Source organism: Microcaecilia unicolor, chromosome 1, assembly GCF_901765095.1.
Source record: "Microcaecilia unicolor chromosome 1, aMicUni1.1, whole genome shotgun sequence".
NCBI lineage: Eukaryota > Metazoa > Chordata > Amphibia > Gymnophiona > Siphonopidae > Microcaecilia > Microcaecilia unicolor.
In genome coordinates this window covers 330,921,548-330,947,286 of record NC_044031.1, presented here as the reverse complement: position 1 = coordinate 330,947,286, position 25,739 = coordinate 330,921,548, and positions in this window count along the sequence as shown.

Below are 25,739 nucleotides of genomic sequence, written 5' to 3'. Positions count from 1 at the left end.
AGGTAGTACATTGTACTATTGTTGTACTGTTCTACTGTTGTGGACAGAAATCATATAGTATAAATTGATTATGCAGTATTACATAATCTTTGCTAAACTGATATGAAGCTGAAAGGAACTAGTACAGCTGACTGTTAGTGTAAAAATTACTGGTGAAGCAGCCTGCATTTCTGGCAAGGCTTTTATGCAAAGCAAATAATTTGAGTGACTTACTTGGAAGGAAAAAATAAAGAAGTGAAGCATGTTAGAGGGTCTTACTACATACCTGCTAAATAAATATTAGATACAATGCCTAAACTTGACTTGAAAGATGTAGTCCACATTATGGAAAAACTTAAATATCTTGCTTACAGAAAAGACTGACATTCTAATCAAATTAAATAAGAAACAATTTTATTACTATGGGAATAGAGCAGGTAAAGTGCTGTCAAAGACAGCTGTGCTATATAGAATAAATACAACAGATGATCAAATAAATTAAAAGAGCAGATGGCCCAGTTCTTTTTGGCAGAGAGAGTCAAGATAGATTTTCAGATTATTATTTTTAAAAATCCTAGTCATCACAACTGCTATCCTCTCATTAGTAGACTTTGGCCTTCAAGTAGCAATTTGCAAAAGTGAATTTTGTATGAAACAAGCAAAAAAACTGCTTGAAACTCACAAAGATCCCCATGATGACAATCAATGGGACACTGTGTTAAAAATGATATCTCAAATGATAAAGTGGATCAAATTGGAGGGGGAGGGGTTGTGCTATATGTTAAAGAGACAATTGAGTCAAACAAAATAAACATTCTACATAAAACAGAGGACAGCATGGAATCTTATTGATAGAAATTCCATGTGTGAAAAGAAGGATTATATTGGTAGGGCTGTACTACCATCCACAAACACAGATCGAACAGGCAGAGGAAGAAATGTTTACAAAAATTAGGAAACCTGGAAAACTGGGCAACAATATAATTATCCCAGTATTTAAATTACCCCAGTACTGACTGGATAAATGTTACATTAGAGAGTGCTAGGGAGGTAAAATTCCTAGACGGAATAAGTGACTGCTTCTTGGAGCAACTGGTCCAGTAACTGACATGAGGGGGAGGGTCTATTTTAGATCTTTTCCTCAGTGAAATGCAGGGCATGGCGCAAGAGGTAATAGTGTTGGGTCCATTGGGAAACAGTGATTATAACATGGTGAATTCTGAGCTGAGATCTAGAGTGACATCACAAAGGAAATCTACAGTAGCATCATCTAATTTTCGAAAGGGAGACTATTATTTGGTTTGTTATAAGAAATGTGTCATTACCAAATTCACTTATTTCAGCTCAGCCTTCTGCAGAAGCTTTGACTGGATATTTTGCTTCAAAAGTACAAAATATGTATCAGTCTTTTGAGATTTCTCAGGGACTTGTTGATTATGATAAATTGAAATTGGATTATTTTAATCTTGTGGGTATTCCAACTGACAGATCTTAGACTTCATTTGAACCTATTTCTCAGGTTTTTATAAAGCCATATAGTGAATAGGTGGTCCAGATCTGGCTGTCCATTAGATATAATTCCTTCCCATTTGTTGAAGGAACTTCCTGATGAGATATTGAATTGGCTTGTTTTATTTGTTAATTCTGCACTAAAACTGAGATGGTTTCCCTGAATATAGGTTACATTGTTTTGACACCTATATTAAAACAACTTAAAGGGAAAGGGAAATGGGACTTGATATACCACCTTTGTGAGGTTTTTGCAACTACATTCAAAGCGGTTTACATATATTCAGGTACTTATTTTTTTTTTTTATCAGGGGCAATGGAGGGTTAAGTGACTTGCCCAGAGTCACAAGGAGCTACAGTGGGAATCGGACTCAGTTCCCCAGGATCAAAGTCCACTGCACTAATCGCTAGGCTACTCCTCCATGGGGATTCTTCATTAGTTTCTAATTTTAGACCTATAAAAAATAGTTTTTGTTTTTTTGTAAAATTGTTTGAGTTTGTTGTGGCATCCCAATTAACAAAGGGCTTCTTTTACAAAATCGTGCTAATGATTGCCGTGCGGCACATAAGAGGCAGCCCATAGGAATTGAATGGGCTTCCTCACATTTGCCTTACTGAGAATCTGCAGTGCAGTTTTGTAAAAAAGGCCCTAATTAAATAGAAAGTAATGATCTTCTGCATGGCTCTCAGCATGGTTTCTGATCATTTCATAGTATGGAGACCTTGCTGTTACTTTTAAATTCTGAAGTGACGCATATTTTGTGTAATGATGGAGACTTGGTTTTGTTACAATTTGATATTTCTGCCACCTTTGATACTGTCAGTCATGAAATTCTATTAAATATGTTGTCTGAATTTTGTTTAGAGGACAACTGTCATGAAATGCCTAGCCACCTCCCTGGGGTTACCCCATGGCCACTTAGAGGGTTTACTTCAGCACAGCTCAAGTCCGCCTGCACCTGCCGCTTGTGCTGTACACTAGCACCCTCCTCCCACTGACTGGGTCATAACCATCTCTGGGTGAGTCTCCCACTCTCAAATTATCCCCAGTGATTTCCAGGTTACTGGGGCCACACTCCCAGTGGTCCCACACTTCCCAGAAAGCACTCACAGATCCAACACACAAACCACCAGGATTCTTTATCAGTCCAGACAGCAGAGTCAACAAACAAAATTGTTTATTGGCTAAAAAAATTGAACAGTGGAACAAACTAAGTGCAATCAGCAAACAATAATAAGTAACTGACAAATATGGATCAAGTATAACACTAATTAAACAATTGTTTACTTTCTGAAAACTACATGGGAAGATCAGGACATATATCTGTTCACGGAGTCTTAACAAAGAGATCCTTCTCTCTTTTCTTCCTGGCTAAGACTGGAGGCATAACTAGTATACGCCCTAAAAAATAAAGCTTCTGGGCCAATCAGAGCCCAGTTAACACGATTTCAAAAATATACTGCTGCTGGCTTCCTGCTTGTGTTATACTAAAGAAAAGAACATTCAGTTCTCTGTAACAGCTTTACAGCAAAGAAACACCAGCTGCTGGCAAAATAGGAGGAATACACTTCAGGACATAATTAAGACAGGAAAATATCCAAAACACTTTACAGGCTTAAAAAAACACTAGGGCCCTTTTACTAAGCCGCATAAGCGTCTACACGTGCCCAACACATGCCAAAATGGAGTTACCACCCAACTATTGCGTGGCTCTTGCGGTAATTTCATTTTTGGTGCGCGTCCGATATGCATGTCTGAAAAACATATTTTATTTTTGGGTGTGCCTAATGGACGCCCGCCAAGTGGAATTTGGTGCGCATAGGTCATTACCGCCTGGATTCTTTACCACTAGGTCAATGGCTGGCGGTAAGGTCTCAGACCCAAAATGGATGTGCAGCAATTTTCATTTTGCCACACGTCCGTTTTCAACAAGAAAAGCATTTTTTGTATGTGCGCTGAAAAATAAAACACAAAACACGTGTCTACACTACCGCAGGCCATTTTTAAGCGCACCTTAGTAATAGGATCCCACTGTTTCTTCACAGAGGGCACCTTTAATGAGATGCACTCTAATCATTCAGATCCAATACATGGCCCAGATGAGCTGATGGTTCGCCATCACATTGACTCTCTATGTAGAGATTGGATGATAGGGCGATCAATCCACATGAATTATGTAGAGATGATGGACTCCTATCATAGGAGTAAATATTATAGCATCATAGCTACCCTGTCGGGTGGGGCCATGATTCAAAAAAACAGATCCCAAGTGGTACAGGTGAAGGGGATAGTAATTGGACAGACCCAGAGTTTATAAAATTGTATTGCTATTTAGATCAATACTGTTTAGCTAGTACTTTGATCTGTTGAAGTTCAAGTCTGAAGAGAATGAATTGTTTAGTGTTGGTAAAGCAGAGTTAACTACCTGTTCTGAAGTGTATGTTTAAAAGCAGAATGGACCAAACATTATCCCTCTTGAAATTGGATAACTTAGGGGGTCTTTTACAAAGCTGCGGTAGTAACGTGGTAACATAGTAAATGACTGCAGATAAAGACCTGTATGGTCCATCCAGTCTGCCCAACAAGATAAACTCATTTACATGGTATGTGATACCATCCAAGTTTGATGTGTCCTTGCCTTTCTCAGAGCACAGACTGTAGAAGTCAACCCAGCATTGCTCTTGAACTAAGTTCTGAAGCTAACATTTAAGCCCCTTAAAATTTACACTCCAGCCCATCCCTATCTATTCAGTCACAATCAGTGCATAGACCGTAGAAGTCTGTCCAGATCCCATTTTGTTTCACAATTACCAGCATCGCCAACCAATCTCCACTAACATTCTGCGGAACCATTCCTTCTAAACAGGATTTCTTTGTGTTTATCCCACACGTTTGAATTCCATTACCACATATTACACCAAAACTCAAGCCACTTATTGAATTCCTCTGTTTTGCTTAGTCTTTCCTCTCCCCTCCCCCACATAGGAATTACTTCAGAAAAAGCCACAGTCCGAACCAAAGATTTCAGTCCCTTCCCAACTTCTGCAACACTCTCTGTGCTGTAAACTTGCTATTGTTGGCCAGGTCATTTCTCCCCAGGTGAATTACAACATCAGCATTTGAAGCCTCGCTCTCTTCTCGGATCACTTTCAGTATTTGGTCTGTACATCTTGTAGCTGAAGATCCTGGAAGACATTTCACTAGGTTGGAACTCCTGAACTGTGTTTCTAAGTTAATGCCTCTGATAATGGAACCTTGGCGGGAGGGGTTGAAAGTGGCGGGGGAGGGTAAGCGGCGGGGGTCGAAAGTAGAGGGGGCCAGGGCTAAATCTGTGAGGGACCCATGTCCCTGTGGCCCCACCTAACTGTGCCCCTTATCTGTGGAACTGAAGCTTGCAGTGACAGATGGGTGGTTGAATCCTGCTGTTTTCCAAGTGAATCCTTTCCCCTCATGGCAACAATGCTGCAGGAATGTGAGGGGACCATGGGGAGGCCATGTGAGAGGAGCAATAAAATGCAGGCTGCTGCGGTCTCCAGCTCCCATTCCAATGCCCCTTGCTCTTGCCTGGTCTCTGCATTTGCCACATTATTCTGCCCCCTCCCCCCCCTTTGGGCTGGGCATGAAAACAAGAGCTTTGCTTACATGCAGCTGTTGTATGCATGCCTATGTCACAATCCTGCTACTTTACTTCCTCATGCTCAAAACTAATAAAATGCATTTTATTTGCATACTATTAGCTTCAAGCATGAGGAAGTTAATTTGGGGCGCTGTTGTGGTGGCAAAGTCTGGCAATTTTCTTTACAGCGTTGCCCCCTTGATTAAGTAGGAAGTAAATTTTAGGTTTAATAGTTTTCCATGCTAGTGAAGAGTGAAGTCCCTTGTAATGGAAGGCCCAAAGCCTGGGGTTTCCAAACATTTCCTGGAGGAACCCCAGACAGTCAGGTTTTCAGGATCTCTACAATGAATATGCATGAGATAGATTTGCATGCTACATAAAAGGTGCCAGAAACACATAACTTCATAACCCCTTTACAGTGGTGGAAATAAGTATTTGATCCCTTGCTGATTTTGTAAGTTTGCCCACTGACAAAGACATGAGCAGCCCATAATTGAAGGGTAGGTTATTGGTAACAGTGAGAGATAGCACATCACAAATTAAATCCGGAAAATCACATTGTGGAAAGTATATGAATTTATTTGCATTCTGCAGAGGGAAATAAGTATTTAATCCCTCTGGCAAACAAGACCTAATACTTGGTGGCAAAACCCTTGTTGGCAAGCACAGCGGTCAGACGTCTTCTGTAGTTGATGATGAGGTTTGCACACATGTCAGGAGGAATTTTGGTCCACTCCTCTTTGCAGATCATCTCTAAATCATTAAGAGTTCTGGGCTGTCGCTTGGCAACTCGCAGCTTCAGCTCCCTCCATAAGTTTTCAATGGGATTAAGGTCTGGTGACTGGCTAGGCCACTCCATGACCCTAATGTGCTTCTTCCTGAGCCACTCCTTTGTTGCCTTGGCTGTATGTTTTGGGTCATTGTCGTGCTGGAAGACCCAGCCACGACCCATTTTTAAGGCCCTGGCGGAGGGAAGGAGGTTGTCACTCAGAATTGTACGGTACATGGCCCCATCCATTCTCCCATTGATGCGGTGAAGTAGTCCTGTGCCCTTAGCAGAGAAACACCCCCAAAACATAACATTTCCACCTCCATGCTTGACAGTGGGGACGGTGTTCTTTGGGTCATAGGCAGCATTTCTCTTCCTCCAAACACGGCGAGTTGAGTTCATGCCAAAGAGCTCAATTTTTGTCTCATCTGACCACAGCACCTTCTCCCAATCACTCTCGGCATCATCCAGGTGTTCACTGGCAAACTTCAGACGGGCCGTCACATGTGCCTTCCGGAGCAGGGGGACCTTGCGGGCACTGCAGGATTGCAATCCGTTATGTCGTAATGTGTTACCAATGGTTTTCGTGGTGACAGTGGTCCCAGCTGCCTTGAGATCATTGACAAGTTCCCCCCTTGTAGTTGTAGGCTGATTTCTAACCTTCCTCATGATCAAGGATACCCCACGAGGTGAGATTTTGCGTGGAGCCCCAGATCTTTGTCGATTGACAGTCATTTTGTACTTCTTCCATTTTCTTTCTATGGCACCAACAGTTGTCTCCTTCTCGCCCAGCGTCCTACTGATGGTTTTGTAGCCCATTCCAGCCTTGTGCAGGTGTATGATCTTGTCCCTGACATCCTTAGACAGCTCCTTGCTCTTGGCCATTTTGTAGAGGTTAGAGTCTGACTGATTCACTGAGTCTGTGGACAGGTGTCTTTCATACAGGTGACCATTGCCGACAGCTGTCTGTCATGCAGGTAACGAGTTGATTTGGAGCATCTACCTGGTCTGTAGGGGCCAGATCTCTTACTGGTTGGTGGGGGATCAAATACTTATTTCCCTCTGCAGAATGCAAATAAATTCATATACTTTCCACAATGTGATTTTCCGGATTTAATTTGTGATGTGCTATCTCTCACTGTTACCAATAACCTACCCTTCAATTATGGGCTGCTCATGTCTTTGTCAGTGGGCAAACTTACAAAATCAGCAAGGGATCAAATACTTATTTCCACCACTGTATATTGTAAGGTTAGCCCTCCAGGTGTCACCTATATGTGGGTTTAGTAGGTATTTTGTGGGTTTTGAGGTGCTCACACTTTCTACCACAAGTGTACCAGTTAAAGTGAGATATGGGCCTGGGTCCCCTTCTCTACTGTTCACTGCACTGACCACTAGGTTACCCCAGAGACCTGATTGTTGCCATTACATCTGCAACTGTCATAGAGCCTGGTATGTACTGTCACTTTCACCTCTCGGGGGGGGGGGAGTGTAAGGGGGGTCAGGGATTAACAGGTGGTCATGCGGTTATTCCTCCAGTGGTCATCTGGTCAGTTTGGGCACATTTGTGACACTTAGTTGTTATTGAAGCTGGTCTAACCAATGTCTTATGTTTTGCTCTGAATATTTAGCACTTAACTGGTTATGGGTTATCATATAATGATAGACTGACTTTTATACCTTCTGGTTATTTTCAGTGGTGCCAACTGGTTAAGTGCTGACGAAAATTAGTGATCAGCCTTGAACAAGCAATTTAACCGGCCAGGAACTGTTTCTGACCGGTTAAATCGCTTTGAATATCATCACCCCCTTAAGTGCTATATGTGTACATAGTGGTGCCTAACCTCAGATACCTAGTTACAGAATTGTCCTTCGTGTGCACATATTGTTGTTATACAGCATACAGTATGTACATACTTTAGAAACACACCTTCGTCACATCTATAATGTGTGAGCATGTTTCTTTGCAATCAATTTGGAACATGTCCAAGCAATCTCTGTAAAATTGCTTCAGGTACACAAATCTCCTCATATTGCATATGCACTGCTTTTAAGCATCTATATTCCATATAAGCCTTTTCAAATTACCGATATATTATCATGTTTTTTTTTCTTTGTTAGTTCAGCTTCTGCTGAAAGCTTTGCGATTTTAAATACAAAGCCAGATGTCTGTTTCTGTGCAGTCCGCTACAGTTTCTATTTCTATGTTTTCTTCATTCCCCTTTGTCCTTGGTTGCTAAAATTGCATTCCAATCTGAAAGAAAAGTGCTTCTTTTCATAGATTGGATAGCAAATGCACATTGTCAGGCTACAATTGTAAGTATGCATAAGACAGCATAAGGCACACTGATTAATTATTTTCAAATGTGATAAGATGCATTCAAAATAAAATTCTGCTTTGTCTGTATCATTTACATGACCTGCTTAGAGAGAATGTTTCACTCATCTGTGGTTAATTCACTGTTCGTAAAACAGTTATCCCTGCATGGTGGTGCTACTGTTCTACATAAGTACATAAGTAGTGCCATACTGGGAAAGACCAAAGGTCCATCTAGCCCAGCATCCTGTCACCGACAGTGGCCAATCCAGGTCAAGGGCACCTGGCACGCTCCCCAAACGTAAAAACATTCCAGACAAGTTATACCTAAAAATGAGGAATTTTTCCAGTCCATTTAATAGCGGTCTATGGACTTGTCCTTTAGGAATCTATCTAACCCCTTTTTAAACTCCGTCAAGCTAACCGCCCGTACCACGTTCTCCGGCAATGAATTCCAGAGTCTAATTACACGTTGGGTGAAGAAAAATTTTCTCCGATTCGTTTTAAATTTACCACACTGTAGCTTCAACTCATGCCCTCTAGTCCTAGTATTTTTGGATAGCGTGAACAGTCGCTTCACATCCACCCGATCCATTCCACTCATTATTTTATACACTTCTATAAAAGTATAATGAGCATCAGCAGATAAATAGAGAAGAAAATCCTTTATATAATAATTAGTATGAATGCTCAGAAAACTTTCCTAATATCTGCATGAATGCAGATTATCTCCATTATCCTTGTTAGCAGCAGCTTAAAGGGGTACATTCTTCAGTTTCTTTCTAGTGCATCTTTTATTACTATTAAATGTAGCTAATGTAATATTATTCCAATATGGAGATTAAGACATACATCTTCCAAGGTGTCCATGAGGGGGTAATTTTATAACAGGATTCATATATGAGCAGTTTAAAAAGGTGTCTTTTTGAATCTTATTTTATTATGCAATACAAGAACCTACTGTACTTGCATAATGCCAAAGAGAGCGTCCTTCTAGGTTTCACAGGGAGGAGCTTTTTCAATATGACTTTCAAATGGCAAAATAAACATTTACCAGAAAATATTTCAAGTGCAAGTCCATAATGGAAGGAAGAACTAAACATTTTCCAATAATAAAAAAAATATCAATAAAACATGTTTAGAAAGAGGATACACTCCAAATGCCCTTAGACATTCGTAGATAAAAGTGTCTGACAATTGAAAATACACTATGCAAAATGTGCAACAGCAGTACTGGCCCCACATCAAGAAAATGTCCATGGCAATGGCAGCATGTTCCCTCTACAAAACATTATATATACCTCTGTATGTGGAGAAACGTTCCTCAGTGTGCACAGCTATGTCACTGCACAGGGAGCCCAAGTTCTTTATGTAGGAGTCAAAGCTCCTGGTCCTCCTGTGCCTCAGGCATGCCCAAGAGTGGGAAGAAGGGGCACCAGAACAGCATCCCCCCAGCAGCTATGCTAGATGGTCCAGTAGCTGAGCCCAGACCTGAAATGGCTGCCATGCCTGCTGGTAGGCCCATCAAACTGCACACCCAAGTCCAGCTCCAAAGCCACACCCCAAACCATCACATGCTGTGCCTCCAGTAGGTAAAAATTAGGTGACTGCACAGCATGATGGTTTGGGGTGTGGCCTTGGATCCTGGAACAGCCATGTTGAGGTCCCACAGAGCCTTCCTTTGCTAATGGGCCCATTACATCCCTCTCCATTAGTGCAGCCCTCTGATGGAGCACTTGACATTCAGGGGAAGCTGCTCTGATTGTCCTCGACACAGCTGCTGGCAAACCATTGGTGTATCTTATTTTGGGATGTTCATTTTTACTTTGCATATACATTTATTATTTATAGATATTTTTCTTATACATGCAAATCTGCTCAGTAAGTTTTACCTTATATCATTTAATATGAGCATTTTCTGTTATGTTTTACCACATTTATATTTTCATTATTGTTTTTAGTTTTATCTGTTCATATAAGCTTTTATATGTTTTATAGACTCCTGAGGCAGGTATTTAGGTGCCAAAACACTGCAGGTGTGTCGAGTCGTTTGCACTTTTCAATAAAGACCTATAATTGCATATATGTCTCCCTCATTGTTAGGAAAGAGCCGGCCTACCCTACTCCTTTCTTGCTTGATTGACTCTCGTAGGGATTGAGTGTCCCTCCAATTGTGTGGCTGTTCCTTTCTTTCTAAGTAGCCAAACATGAAAACATGTATTTGATAATATATATAAGGATCCAAAGTGAAGAAGAACCATTGAAAGAAGTACAAAGTGTGAACAGGTGAAAAATGGAAGTTACACATTGGAGCAGTTTTTCATTCATGTTTCAATAACACAGCATTTGAACATCAGATTATCAACTTTTTTTTTTTTAATTAACTTTCATTGTTATTGTAGACTCCTCTTGGGAAGGATACAATATAGGCATTTGCCAAAACACGGGCCAAGTCGTGTCCCTGAATAAAATTGCTTCTTGGATATTTTGTCCCTGCCTGGTTGTTTCATCTGAGGCCCCCAACATTGCTGTTAAACATTGTAGGTCTGGAGGCCTGCATTGATAACTTTATATACAGGGCCGGTCTTAGGCAGGGGCGGTCGCACAGGGCCTCGTGCCTCCAGGGGCCCCGCGGCACTTCCTGTCACTCCCTGCCATAGTGCCATTGATCCTCAGCTGCTTTCCTTCCAGCCATCCTGCATTTAAAAAGCCGCAGCGGCAGCTGCAGTGAAAAAGCAGGCTCGCTTCTCCTTTAAGCCTTCCCCTTCTCTCTCAGCATGCACTGATACAATTTCCTGTTTCCGCTTTCTGCAAAGGCAGCACAGTGCACACTGAGAGAGAAGGGGAAAGCTTAAAAGAGAGGTGAGCCTGTTTTTTCGCTGCCGCTGCAGCCGGCACTGCAACTTTTTAAACGCAGGGCAGCTGGAAGGAAAGGAGGGCTGTGGTGGAAAACTGAGTGTACGGGTGGGGGTGGGATTGGGAACTGAAACTCGGGGGGTAAGTTGGGGGCTGGGGCGAGTCACTGGACTTGGAGGGGACAGCAGAGGAGAATCGATGGGATGGGATGGAATGGGAGGGGAGGGGAAGGCAGGGGACAGAGGAGAATCACAGGATGTGGATGAGAGGGGAGGACAGGGGGCAAAGGAGAATCGCTGGACATGGATGGGTGGGGAGGGAAGGGAAGAGAGGAGAGTTGCTGGACATGGATGGATGGAGGGGAGGGCAGGAGAAATGCTGGGCATGGATGGAGGTGAAGAAAGACAGGAAGGAGATGCACATGGATGGAAGAGGGGAGGGAGGAGAAATGCTGGACATGGATGGGAGGGGAGGGCAGGGGACAGAGGAAAATCACTGAATATGGATGAGAAGGGAGTACAGGGACAAAGGAGAATCGCTGGACATAGATGGGAGGGGAGGGCAGAGGAGAATTGATGGACATGGATGGGTAGGGAGGGCAGGGTAGAGAGGAGAGTTGCTATGGATGGATGGAGGGGAGGGCAGGAGAAATGCTGGACATGGATGGAGGTGAGGGAAGACAGGAAGGAGATGTACATGGATGGAGGGGGAGTGGGAGTAGAATTTCTGGACACGGATGGAGGATAGGGGAGAGTTGAAATGCTGGATATGGATGGAAGAGAGGGAAGAGAGGGAAGAGAGAGAGGAAGGAGATACATATGGATGGAGGGGAGGGAAGGGAAGAGAAGAAAGAGGAAGGAGATGCATACTGACGGAGATGAAGAAATGGGAAAAGAGGAGAAAAACTGTACATGGCTGGAGAAAATAGGCAAAAGCTGGATCCACACTATACCTCCTCCAGTCAAGTCCACGGAGGACCCAGCTTTTACCTATGGATGTAGGGCAAGAAATGAAGAAGAAAGGAGGAAAGTAAAGAAATAAATGGAAAGGAAGCCCTGGAAGTGGAGTTAAGGGAGCAGATAGAGAGCAGCAGAATCAGAGACTAGGACCAACATGATCAGAAAAACAAAGCCACAAGACAACAAATGTAAAAAAAATAATTTTATTTTCATTTTAGTGTTTGGAATATGTCCAATTTGAGAATTTACATCTGCTGTCTTATTTTGCAATGCATAGCAATGTTCTGTTTTTCTGGTATTGTGCTGCAGAATCTGTATGCTAATTTGGTTTGTGTCGTTTTGGATATACTGGAGCTGTAACAGCTTACAGAAATTATTTATAATGAAAAAAACCTAATTTATTTTCCTTCTCCTGTACTGGTGTAATATTTCAATGATTAGTGTTTATATGTGCCACGGCTGGTAAAAGGGTGTGGCTAAATGTGCCAAAATTGTCCAGTTTAGCACACTATTGGCAGCCAAGTTCATTCAAAGTTAATTATGTTCAGTGGAAAATAAATCTGTTGGCTCATGCTGCTTGCTATCTGAATATTTCATTATTGCTACCAAGTATTACATATTAAGGGGATTCATTTTAATTCATTTATCTACTCCTTATGTACACATGGTTTTGCTTTTTAAACCCAAAGGTTTCCTAGTATGGCATTTTTTATGTTTGAATTAGTTTTTGTATACAAGTTTTGCTTGATTTGTCTTTATTTGAAATAAAAGAAAATGTTTAAAACATATCTTGTCAACAAGGGGCTGGGTGGGGGCAGGGCGGGGCTGGGGGGCCCCAGCGGTCTGCATAGGGCCCCGCAATTGCTAAGACTGGCCCTGTTTATATATAATCTATTTCTATGAGGCCCATTCCCCCTTCAGCTTTAGGAATGTGCAGTCTTGGCATGTATTGATTCTTATAGACTTCCTCATGAGCATGGAGAAGTTTCCTTGTTCATACATTCAATTTTTTAAGGTATTTAAGAAGCCAGTCTACAATTCCAAAGTTATATGAGAGTACAGAAATCACAAGCTGGTTGATGGGTTGTGTGTGTCTTATTCTTTGATCATAAAACACTTTTCAGTAATTATCTCCTGATGGTCTTTTCTCTCAGTACTTGAAAGCACAATTGTCAGTCAGAGAAATGTTTTCAGTTTAACTCATTTTTCCTCCTAGGAAGGTTGATTTAGCACATTTCTCCAGATCAAAAGTCTTCCTGATGTAATTTTAAAAGCTGTTACAAAACTGAGTTGTTCCTACAAAAGTTGATCATTGGGGCTGTAGAATTTCAATCATATACACACAGCGGATGTGATGTTACCTCTGGGTCTTTGCCAGCTCTAGGATTAAGGCAAAATCTATAACAGAAAGAGTTAAGAAGTGTACTAGAAAGATTAAATGCAATACAAAACAAGAATGGTGACAATAAGTTTCCCTGAAATATTCCTAGCTGGATCCTGATCTTAGGACTAACATTCTGTTCTGGCCATGTTTGTACTAAACACAGGATATGGTTTGCCACATTTTCATAGTGAAGTTAATGTACTCAATTAATTTAGAGTTTTATCTTGTGCATTCCAAGGCAAATTATCCAGATTGTGGGAAGCTATCAATCCAAGCTACACTAAAATGTCTGTTTTTCTTAGCACTAGCCATGATGGCTTTATTTAGAAAGAGATGGTCTTTTATTCCATTTGTTCCCCTCTTACTGCCCTTCTGTTTTATTGCCATGATGTTATTAAAGTCAATATGTTCATACATTCTGTCAGCAACTATTGCAGTAAACAACTTATACATTGTAATAGACATGTTATTGATCTGTGGGAAATATACAATGTAGCTTCTCTCCAATTTCTAAGTATATGAAAAATTCTTTTTATCTTTTGCTATGGTTTTTCCTTTCCTATTGAATTATGACATTCCTTTCCACTATTATTATTTTTTTTTTTAAGAAATGTTCTCACCATTTTGTTTTATTGTATACAAAAGAAGGTATATTTAGGGGAAAATTCATCAAGGTGTGCTAAAAGATTATCTATTACTGCACCTTGATTCACTACAAGGTTTAGCAACCTGCAAGATGTCAGTATCATAGTTTGCTGAATCCCATTTCAAACGAATAACACTGGTTCCCACGGCCTGGGAACACCGAGCTGCAAAGCTGTGGCGAAGTACTCCTGGGCTTGTAAAGCAGGGTCCGCCTTGGCTCAAGATCCCCCAGTCACAGGAACTCCCTGACACAGGAACCCACAGGAACCCACTGGCCGAACCCCCTCGCACCTGCAGCCACCAGCACAAGACCCACCCCCCTTGGCACAATACCCCAGGCTGAAGTCCCCCCCAGCACCAAACCCCCCCTGGCACAATGACCTATCCCCATTTACACAAAACCATCCTGGTTGAAAGCATTGGTGGTCTGGGATGGTCTTTGGGCAGGAGTGAGGCCCAGTTGCTTCTGCCCAGACCAGCATCTTTAGTAAAATGGCACCCCTAGTAGTAGTCTTGCATGACTACCAATAGGGTCATGTTTCCTTATAATTTGGGGTTATTTTACTGGTGCTTTTTGTGACTTTAGGTGTATCACTGCAATTCATATTAGGGTATTTGCATAGTAATAAGATCCTAACATGCATTTGCATGTTTTGCATCTCATTACTACCTAACCCACAGTGACTTAAATATGCTATGGTAGTGTTAGGGCCATTTAATTTGCATTAAGTGCCAAATAGCATGACCTAAGTCATCCTGAAAACCTGATTGGCTAGATTTGTCCAGAGGACTGGATTGAGAAACCCTGGACTAGAGGGACCCCATATCTGACCCAGTATGGCAATTCTTATATTATTATGCTTATAGCCTTCCACTTAAGTCCACCTGTTTTAAGTGTGATTAGTTCTTTTTTCAGTCCCTGACCTGCCTGACTACAGATAAAAACCAGCTGTCAAGTTCTGGTTCCAATCTGTACTCTGACTCTGTTGCCTCCATCTTCAGATCTGAATGCAAGATCCATATTCATTTCTGTTCTACCTTCAGTTATTTCCAAGTTCAAAGTCTGGGATTCTGGCAGACATAGTACAGTTTCTGACCCTTGATCATTCTCCAGCTTTTTACCTGGTCCAGCCTAAACACACTCAACCAGGGATTAACACTTCTATGAACCCCATAAGAGAGTGAGGCTTCAAACACTGATGTTATAATTCACCTGTGGATAAATGACCTGGCCAACAATAGCAAGTTTACAGCACAGAGAGCATTCCAGAAGCTTGGGGAAGAACTGAAATCTGTGGTTCAGACTGTGGCTTTTTCTGAAGTAATTCCTATGTGGGGGAGGGGAGAGGAAAGACTACGCAAAACAGAGGAATTCAATTAGTGGCTTGAGTCTTGGTGTAATACGTGGAAAAATAACAGGCTGTACTGTAATGATGGGCTACATCTTTCTGTGATGGGAAAAAGGATCCTTGGAGAGAAATTCAGATAAAATGTTTATAGACATTTAAACTAGAGAGTGGAGGTGACAAAAAGAAACAAGGGATTTTGGAAAGTCACCCCCAGAATAAACATGATGGCAGAGGGAAAGGTCATGTAAATATAGTAAACCACCTAAACTTACTAAGCACATGGAAAGCTATGTGCACAACTGCTCGTAGTCTAAGTAAAAAGGTTCAAGACTTGCAAGCCCTGATATTTGAAGGAGACTGAATATCACCCAGTAAATATTTTGCCACCTTTGAAAATATGTACATCTTACAGCCTTTTGTCTCGTGTCTAATATATTTTGTTTTATGTTTTGTTCTGATTATTCTCATACTGTCATTTTGAATTAGATCCATTATTATTTACATGAAAAATACACCATGACCAGGGCTTTTTTTGTGTGCCAGTACCAGTAGAGATGTGCAGTTGTGTGAAACAGTCTGTACTTCGAAATTGTACCAGCCTCAGGTCAACCAGCATTATTTTTATATACCAAAGTGGTGGAATCAAATCTTGCCCCTCTCTACTATTCTATTCCATACATTTATTTTCTTCTCCCTTTCCAATGGGAGTCTGAGCAGAGTACAAGTCAGAAAGAAATCAACATAATTAGCTGAGAATTACAAATATTTTCTTTCAACAGTATATATTAAACTCCAAAAATGCCTCAAAAATAAATAAGATTTTAACATTTTATGAAAAAGAATTATAGAGGAACCATCCTAAGCTGCAAAGGGCAAGAATTCCAAACTTTATTTTCCTTGAAAATTAAAGGCATTTATCTAAAATGCATCAGTACCTTACATCGCATTGGACGTTATATATTCCTTTATTTCTTTATCCCTTTTTGTACCTGTTTACTCTAACCTTACCTAACCCTATTTTAAATTGTATTTGTTTAACATCTACCGGAATTGGCGATCGCCTTTACGGTATTTTGTAAGCCACATTGAGCCTGCTAATGGGTGGGAAAATGTGTGATATAAATGTTACAAATAAATAAAAATTACAGAGACATGGTTCAACGATTCCCATGAATGGGATGTGACCGTAACGAGCTAGAATCTTTTTAGGAAGGATAGAGAGGGCCGAAGAGGTGGAGGAGTGGCTTTGTATGTGAGAGACAATATCAGAGTGGCTGAAATGCAGGGAACCTGGGGAAAGGAAGAAGCTTTATGGATCATCCTGGAACCTGCATCCTCATGGGGATTATCTACAGACCTCCTGCACAAACTGAGAAGTTAGACAAGGATCTGATAGAAGATATTCAAAAGATTGGTATGAAAGGGGAGGTGCTACTGTTGGGAGATTTCAATTTATCTGACATGGATTGCAATGTCCTGTCTGCGGAATTGGAAAGAAGAAGGGAGATTGTGGATGCCTGTCAATGTGCATTGCTCAGACAAATGGTGATGGAACCCATGAGGGAAGGGTCAATGCTGGATCTAGTACTCATGTAATAGTGATCATCATACCGTATGGTTTGATATAAGGGTGAAGGCGGAGTGCGGACGCACAAAACTCAAAGTACTGCATTTCAGATGTACTGATTTTGATAAAATGGGGGAATACCTGAAGAATGAGCTGTTGGCATGGGAAGGCACAGGAGATGGGGAAAAACAGTGGTCCAAGCTAAAGGCTGCTCTAAATATGGCAACTGATCTTTTTGTGAGGATAGTAAACAAAAACAAGGGAAGTAGGAAGCTTATATGGTTCTTCAAACAAGTAGCTTAAAAAATAAGAGCAAAATAGGCTTTGTTCAAGAAATACAAAAGAACGCAATGAGAGGATCATAGAAAAGATTATCGGATTAAACTCAAAGAAGTGAAGAAGGAAATACGGCTAGCGAAAGCGTGAACAGAAGAAAAAATGGCTAAAGATGTAAATAGAGGTGACAAGACCTTTTTCAGATATATTGGAGAAAGGAGAAGAGATAGGAATGGAATTGCGAGACTGAAAGATAATGAGAATGGCTATGTGGAGAATGATGAAAATAAAGCGAACGTGCTAAACAATTATTTCTCTTCGGTGTTCACAGAGAAAAATCCTGGAGAAGAACCACAGTTGGCTACTGAGGGAATGTCTGGGAATGAAGTGGATACTGCGCCATTTATGGAAGAGTTTATAAACAGCTTGAGAATCTGAAGGTGGACAAAGCTATGAGGCCAGATGGGATACATCCCAGGATACTGAAGAAGCTCAGAGAGGTCCTGGTGGGACCTCTTAAAGATTTAATAGATCTTTACAGACGGGAGAGATTCTGCAGGATTGGAGATGAGTGGATGTGGTCCCTCTTCACAAAAGTGGAGACAGGGAAGAAGTGAGAAACTACAGACCGGTAAGTCTCACGTCGGTAGTAGGAAAAATAATGGAGTCGCTGCTGAAAGAAAGGTTAGTTAACTTTCTAGAAATCGACGGGTTACAGGACCCGAGGCAACATGGCTTTACCAAAGGAAAATCCTGTCAAATGAATCTTATTGACTTCTTTGACTGGGTGACCAAAGAACTGGATGAAAGACATGCTAGATGTAATCTACTTGGACTTCAGCAAAGCCTTTGATACGGTCCCCCACAGAAGACTTATGAATAAGCTGAAAGGGTTGAACTTAGGACCGAAAGTGGTGAAATAGATAAGAAACTGGTTGACCAACAGGTGTCAGAGGGTGGTGGTAAATGGAATCCGCTCGGAGGAAAGGAAGGTGAGCAGTGGAGTTCCTCAAGGGTCGGTGCTGGGGCCTATTCTGTTTATTATATTTGTGGGAGATATTGCTGAAGGGTTGGAAGGAAAGGTATGCCTTTTTGCAGATGACACGAAAATAGCCAATAGAGTGGATACCTGGAGGGAGTAGAAACGATGAGAAAGGATCTACGAACCTTAGAAGAATGGTCAAGGGTCTGGCAGTTAAAAGTTTAATGCCAAGAAGTGTAGAGTGATGCACTTGGGGTGCAAAATCCCAAAAGAGAGATACTGGATAGGAGGGAAGAGATTAGTAAGCTCGACTCAGGAGAGAGACCTTGGGGTGTTGGTGTCTGAGGATCTAAAGGTGAAGAAGAAATGCAACAAGGTGACGGCCGTGGCCAGAAGGATGCTAGGCTGCATAGAGAGGGGAATAAGCAGCAGAAGAAAGGAGGTGTTAATGCCCCTCCACAAGTCGTTGGTGAGGTCCCAACGACTTGTGTTCAGTTTTGGAGGCTCTATCTTGCTAAGGATGTAAAGAGACTGGAAGTGGTGCAAAGAAAAGCTACAAAAATGGTATGGGATTTGCGTTGCAAACCATACGAGGAGAGACTTGCTGATCTGAACATGTATACCTTGGAGGAAAGGAGAAAGAGGGGTGACGTGATACAGGCGTTCAAATATTTGAAAGGTATTAATCTGTAAATGAACCTTTTTTGGAGACGGGAAGACAGTAGAACTAGAGGACATGAATTGAGGTTGAAGGGGGACAGACTCGGGATGAATATCAGTAAGTATTTTTTCATGGAGAGGGTGGTGGATATGTGGAATGCCCTCCCATGGGAGGTGGTGAAGATGAAAACGGTAATGGAATTCAAACATGTGTGGGATAAATATAAAGAAATCCTGTTTAGAAGAAATGGTTCCGCGGAATCTTAGCAGAGATTGGTTGGTGACGCCGGTAATTGGGAAACAAAACGGGAGCTAGGCAGACTTCTATGGTCTATGCCCTGATCGTGAGTGAATAGATAGGGATGGGCTTGATTGTAAATTTTAAGGGGCTTCGATGTTAGCTTCAGAACTTAGTACAAGAACAATACTGGGCAGACTTCTATGGTCTGTGCCCTGAGAAAGGCAAGGAGAAGTCAAACTCGGGTATACATATAAAGTATCACATACAATGTCAAATAAGTTTATCTTGTTGGGCAGACTGGTTGGACCATACAGGTCTTTATCTGTCGTCATTTACTACATTACAAAGTTATTATAAGAATTCCAAGGGCAGTAATCTGCCACAATGACTGGCCGAGCCCACTTCAGGGAGGCTCTTGCCAGGCTAATGCTAGGACCAGATATACCACCCCCAAATCTAATTGGGCATTGGGGTGTTGATATAGATATATATTTTTCAAAGTGGTATATGTTTTTTTTCTCTGTGTACTAATATGTAATTTGTTTCTGATAAGTTTCTCTAAAGACACATACAAATATTCTACAAAGCAATGTTCATGTTCATAAAATAATAACATAATATGCATTTGCCTTACTCTGTGCATGGCAATGCAATATCAATTAAAGTGATATAAACCTTTTTAGAAAATATGAACAGATTTGAATCATGTGATACATTTTATTCTGCTGTAGTTGGCTTCCTATATTTATGTATACTCTCAATTGTGGGTTACATTTCATTTAACTCAACATTTATAATTATAATCAGCTGATACCCACAATTATCCTTTTACTCATTGTTTGAATCATGGCAATTTTGAATTTAACACTGATATTTATGCTACTTAAGTTCAAGAAAAATGCATAACAAAATAATAAATGAAATCCATCAAATTTTTTCTTCACTGCTTTGGTTTTCTCCTAATTTTCTAAGGTGAAATTATTCTTACCCAATAATTTCCTTTACTTTAGTGAGCCATACCATTCTGCATAAGTGGGTGCAGCAGATGGAGATATAGAGAAAGCTAATCTTTACTAGTGACCTCACTGGTATAACCTAGTGGTGGTGAGTGGAAAGATACAGTATATATTTCCCAAAGTAGTAGCAGAAACATTTGTAATGCACACCCATGCCCCATCAACCACTGCACCAGCAATGAATATAAAGCAAGCATAACACCACAGAGTAGACTCGCTACCCTGCATACTCAACTATTATTTGAATTGTACTCTTCTGTTCTTAATTTTCTTAAAACTTTAAGGAAAGCGCAGAGCACCTGACGAGCCCCAGGCCTTAGCCTTCCAAAGGTGGGTTGCAGATTGGTACAACTGATGAAAGGAATGGAAAGTTTTGGGTAAGACATAATTTCACTTTCCTTGTTATCTAGCCATACTGTTCTGCATACAACTGGGTAACCAATGCTGGAGTCCGAACATTGTCTGGCAATGAGGAATACACCAGTGGCGGACATAAAAATGTTGACCACTGCAGGCTTAATATCGGCCAGAAGATGTCAATATGATAGTAACTTTCATAAACAACATGAGAGAATGAACCTTGTACTTGTATTTTGATATAGAAAACTGTCTTATTGAGAGCATATAAAAATAAAATACAAAACATGGAACATATGCAAATCACTAGGTTATATGAAATGACAACACAGTCTGTTGGGGATTGTTTTCACCATGTTATACATACCAATAGAAATTCTTTTAAAGAAACCACAGCAACATGTTAAAAACAATATTTTCATAAAAACTGCAATTTGTAAACTGTGAAAAGAATTGTGGGCCTGGCAATGATTCTTAGCAGAATTGTAGGAAAATAAAATCTCACTTTACAGAAATGCTGCCTTATATAAACAATCTGCAAATTAAAACATAGTACATAAAAATCCTCACTACAAAATGTTGTTGTATCAATGATATAATTAACTACAAGGACCTTTTAAGTAACACCACTTTCCTCAGAATGAGGAGAAAGAAGGAAGATGAAACAGGGTTATAAATCGTGAATAAACATTCCTAATTATAAAATAAATCTGTTTGGTCTTCTGATCATTCTATAGGTGTCTCTAAAATAAAACTGCTAGTTTTCAAAAGTTACAACGCTAGTGCTGGTGAAAAAAAAAGCCTGTTAATTAACAAAACATGCTATAAATGTGTCTCTCACCAAACTAAGGGCTCTGTTTAGAAAGTGACACGATAGATTAGCAGTGAGCTGAATGCAAAAAAGTCCATTCAGTTCTTATGAGCTAAACCCAAACACACTGTACAGTTAAAAACCATGCACAAACACAGCCGGGATTGGTTCCTGCTTGGACACCCAGGACCAGGTTTTCACAAATGACTTAAGGCAAATTTTCTACCTTGCCATGTTTTTAAAATTTCAAGCATTACATCTTGAAAAAAGAAAAAGATGATTTTAAGTCAAAGAAAAACATACCATCAGAAAAATACAATAGTAAATTGTTACTCAAAATATTGATCTATTACTCATCTCTAGTCCAACATCTGGGGGCTTTACACAATACTAGAGGAAATCATTAATCTAAGATAACATAATAGCTTCTGACTTTAAGGTCATCAATAGAAATCAAACAAAATAAAATATGGAAAAGAAAATAAGATGATACCTTTTTTATTGGACATAACAATACATTTCTTGATTAGTTTTCGAAGGTTGTCCTTCTTCGTCAGATCGGAAAAAAGCAAATGTAGTAGCAGATAGTGAAACATCCAAGTATTAATTTGACAGTCTGGCAAGGTGGGAGGGAGGGGGTGGGTAGGAGGTATGCATGGGGACATCAAAGCATTTCATTGATATTCTAATAGGATGGGTGTGGGTAGGTAAGAGGAGGGTGATAAACAGAGAAATACAACCTTATGGTTTATAATGTGCTAGAAAACCCAGATCTTCCTTCAATACATATCATCCTACAATCAGATTCAAAATTGACTACTCCCCAGAAAAAGTCAATTTTTTGGACACCACAGTCTCAATCAGTGATGGCTGTATACAAACATCTATATATACAAGAAACCCACAGACAGATGCAGCTACCTCCACAACTCCAGCTTCCACCCTTCACATACAAAAAGATCCATTATTTACAGCCAAGCCACAAGATACCACCGTATCTGCTCGGACCCAGGGGATAGAGACAGACACCTTGAAACCCTGACTGCATCCTTCAAACAGAAAGGCTATAACCCCAAAATAATATCCAAGAATATTGCCTCCTCCCTCAAAACACCCAGGGAAAATCTGCTACAGTACAAAGAAAAAAAAGCCACAGACAGAATTCCCCTTGTAGTGACATACAACCCAGAGCTGGAGAAACTGAGGAAAATCATAAGAGACCTACAGCCCCTACTCCAGGAAAATGAATTACTGAAAGAGATATTCCCATTCCCACCAGTGCTGGCCTTCCGACAGCCACCAAACTTAAAACACAAGCTAATCAGAAGTAAACTCCCAACACAGACTGAACATGAAGAGAAGGGCACATTTCCCTGCAATACATCCAGCTGCAAGCTATGCCAAAACATTTCACAGGACCCCACAGTCATTCACAAGGGAAAAATACTCAACATAAAGGAATCTTTCACATGTTCATCTTCCAATGTGGTATATATCATTCAGTGTAAAAAATGTAACGAAGGATGCTATATTGGAGAAACAGGCCAGATGCTAAAGACAAGATTCAATCTGCATAGACATCACATGAAAATAGCCGGTGCCAGTCAGGCCCCCACTCCTGTGAGCCAACACTTTACAAGACCAGAACACTGCACCAGTGATTTCACAGTAAGAATCCTGAAAGGTAACTTTAAAACAATACAGGAATGTAAGACCTTTGAAGGCAGAATGATTGAATATTTTGACACCCAACAGACAGGACTTAATAAGGATCTGGGTTTTCTAGCCCATTATAAACCATAAAGTTGTATTTCTCTGTTTATTTCTCTGTTTATCACCCTCCTCTCACCTACCCACATCCATCCTGTTAGAATATCAATGAAATGCTTTGATGTCCCCATGCATACCCCCACCCTCCCACTCTGTCAGACTGTCAAAGTAATGCTTTGACGTTTCTCTTATATATACTATCTGCTACCACATTTGCTTATTTCCGATCTGACGAAGAAGGACAACCTTCAAAAGCTAATCAAGAAATGTATTAAGTTATGTCCAATAAAAAAGGTATCATCTTATTTTCTTTTCCATGTTTTATTTTGTTTGATTTCTATTGATGACCTTTAAGAGTGGACTAACACAGCTACCACACCTCTTGACTTTAAGGTAAAAGGCGACTGAGAAGGGCAACCAGAAATAATTACTTTCACGGAGTTGAAGTTGTTAATGTCCTTGGAATTGGTCTAGGTGACTCCGCCAGTTTAGCCTCCAAGAAATAGTTTAATTGTTTTGAATGAAAAAAACATACTTAATAGAATTAAATTTCAGAACACACTTACAGGGAAAGTTCAACCAAAACAAGGCACCTATTTGGAGAGCTTTGGGGCGAAGTTTAAGAAATTCCTGTCTCTTTTTTTGTGTGGTCTTTGAGACATCTGGGAACATTCGTATTTTGCAATCCAGAAAAAGTAGTTCTCTATGGAGAAAATACTGTTTAAGTACCCAGTCTCTATCAGGCTGTAGAATGAAAGTCACTTTAAGCGTAGCTGTTGTCAAGCCCTTTTTATCATCTTAAAGTATCTGAGTTAAGTTCATATCTAAGGTTTCTACAGGATGTTCTGTCCCCGTTTCCATTTGTTGTTCCATCTTACGAAACTGGGGGGGGGGGGGGGGGGGGGGGGTATGATTCCTCAGGAATTTTAAGCACCTCACTTAGATATTTTTTTAAAAGTTATTAAGGGTGAAATTGAAATGTGTTTAGGAAAATTAGTTAATCTTAAAGTATTGGAACGTTGATAGTTTTCCATAATATCACTTTTATTATGCAGGAAAAGATTTTCTTTTGTAAGATTTACTTGAACCTGTTGGCTATCTTGTATCCATTTTGAATTTACTTCAATTTCTTTACCCATTGTTAGCATTTTTTTTATCCATAGCAATAACCTTTTCTTTCTCAAGATTAAATTGCTGATTAAGGAGCTTGAATTTCTGAGAGAAAGAAGTCTCTAAGCCCAACAATGCTTCCCAAATATTGTCCAAAGTTATTATTTGAGGTTTTGTAGACAAGTATGACTTACTTAAAATTTCCAAACCTGACGTGGAGGTTATCGCTGGTTGTGCCACAAAGGATCTAAGATCTTCCCCAAGGCTTTCCTCTCCTCCTATCTCTCCCGCACTTCCCTGCGTGGAGATCGTCAGCGTCTCCAGGCTCGAGGCGGTGCCCGTGTCAGGAAACCCCCTCGACAGAGTCACTTTGGGTATTTCCTGGGCCTTCCTTGGGTCCTGTGCCGGCATAGGTGGAGGAACTCGCGACTCGGGGCTGAAAGATGTTTCATCTTCAAGTCGAGGATATGGCAGTCCTCTCCCCATAATCCCTGACAGCCAAGGAGCACCCACCAGTTCCTGGTAGGAAGAAGCGATCCAACGTCCCAGCAGCAGGTAAAACAGGCGTTGTGGGGCTGGCGCATTGTCTACCCCTCCTTTTAGGCATTATGATATAGAGGAAAACCGGCGTTAGGAAAAAAGAGTGTGTCGTGAGATGCGGAGCTGCTTCTTGCACAACTTACTCGGACGCCATCTTCTACCTTGCCACTTTTTACCTTGCAGCCAGTTTGTAGGATTACTTCCGTGGGGCCTCCTTGATCTCTTCCCACATTGTGGTTTTAACTTCCTCCCTCCCTGAGCCCCACTCATATGCAGACTAACATATTCTTCATGTGGCCTGGTAAAGGAGTGCTCTTATGGGTAACTAGGGTTTGCCTAGGAACTTCTTCAAAAGGAACTGGATCAGTGGTTCCCAAACATGTCCTGACAGAACTGCAGCCAATCAGGTTTCTAAATATCCTCACTGAATATGCATGAAATAAATGTGCATGCAGGGGAAGCAGTATATGAATACAAGTCTCATGAATATTCATGGAAGATATTCTGAAAACCTGACTGGCTGGGGTTCCTCCAGGTCAGATTTGGGAATCACTGAAATAGAGCAGTTTCTACTACTTGACAAACTCCAGTCATAGGTCACCATGATGACTAAAAATTCAGACCTGGCACCTAAGGTTATCAGGCTGAGCCCAAGCACTTTTTATGCTTCTTTCCCCTGCCACACCCCACCACACACCTGCGGTTCTTCCAAACCTGTCTGCAGCTGGCTCGGGAACCATTCCTCTGCTGTGTCCCACCCCGGAGCAAACAGGAAGGTGTTTCAGCGAGGCATGGTGGGACATTGCAGAGGAATGGTTCCTGGGCCGGGTGTAGACAGCATGTGTTTAAGACTGCTGCAGCTGGCAAAAAAAACTGGTTTAAAAGCAATTCAGTGGACACAGGGAAGACACAGGGAAGGTGTTTGGACCTTTGAGGAGGGGAGGGGCAGGGAAGAAGGAAAGGTGCTGGACCTAGAGGAAGGAGAAGGAGAGGAAGAGTTACTGGATGATATTTTGGGGAGGGGG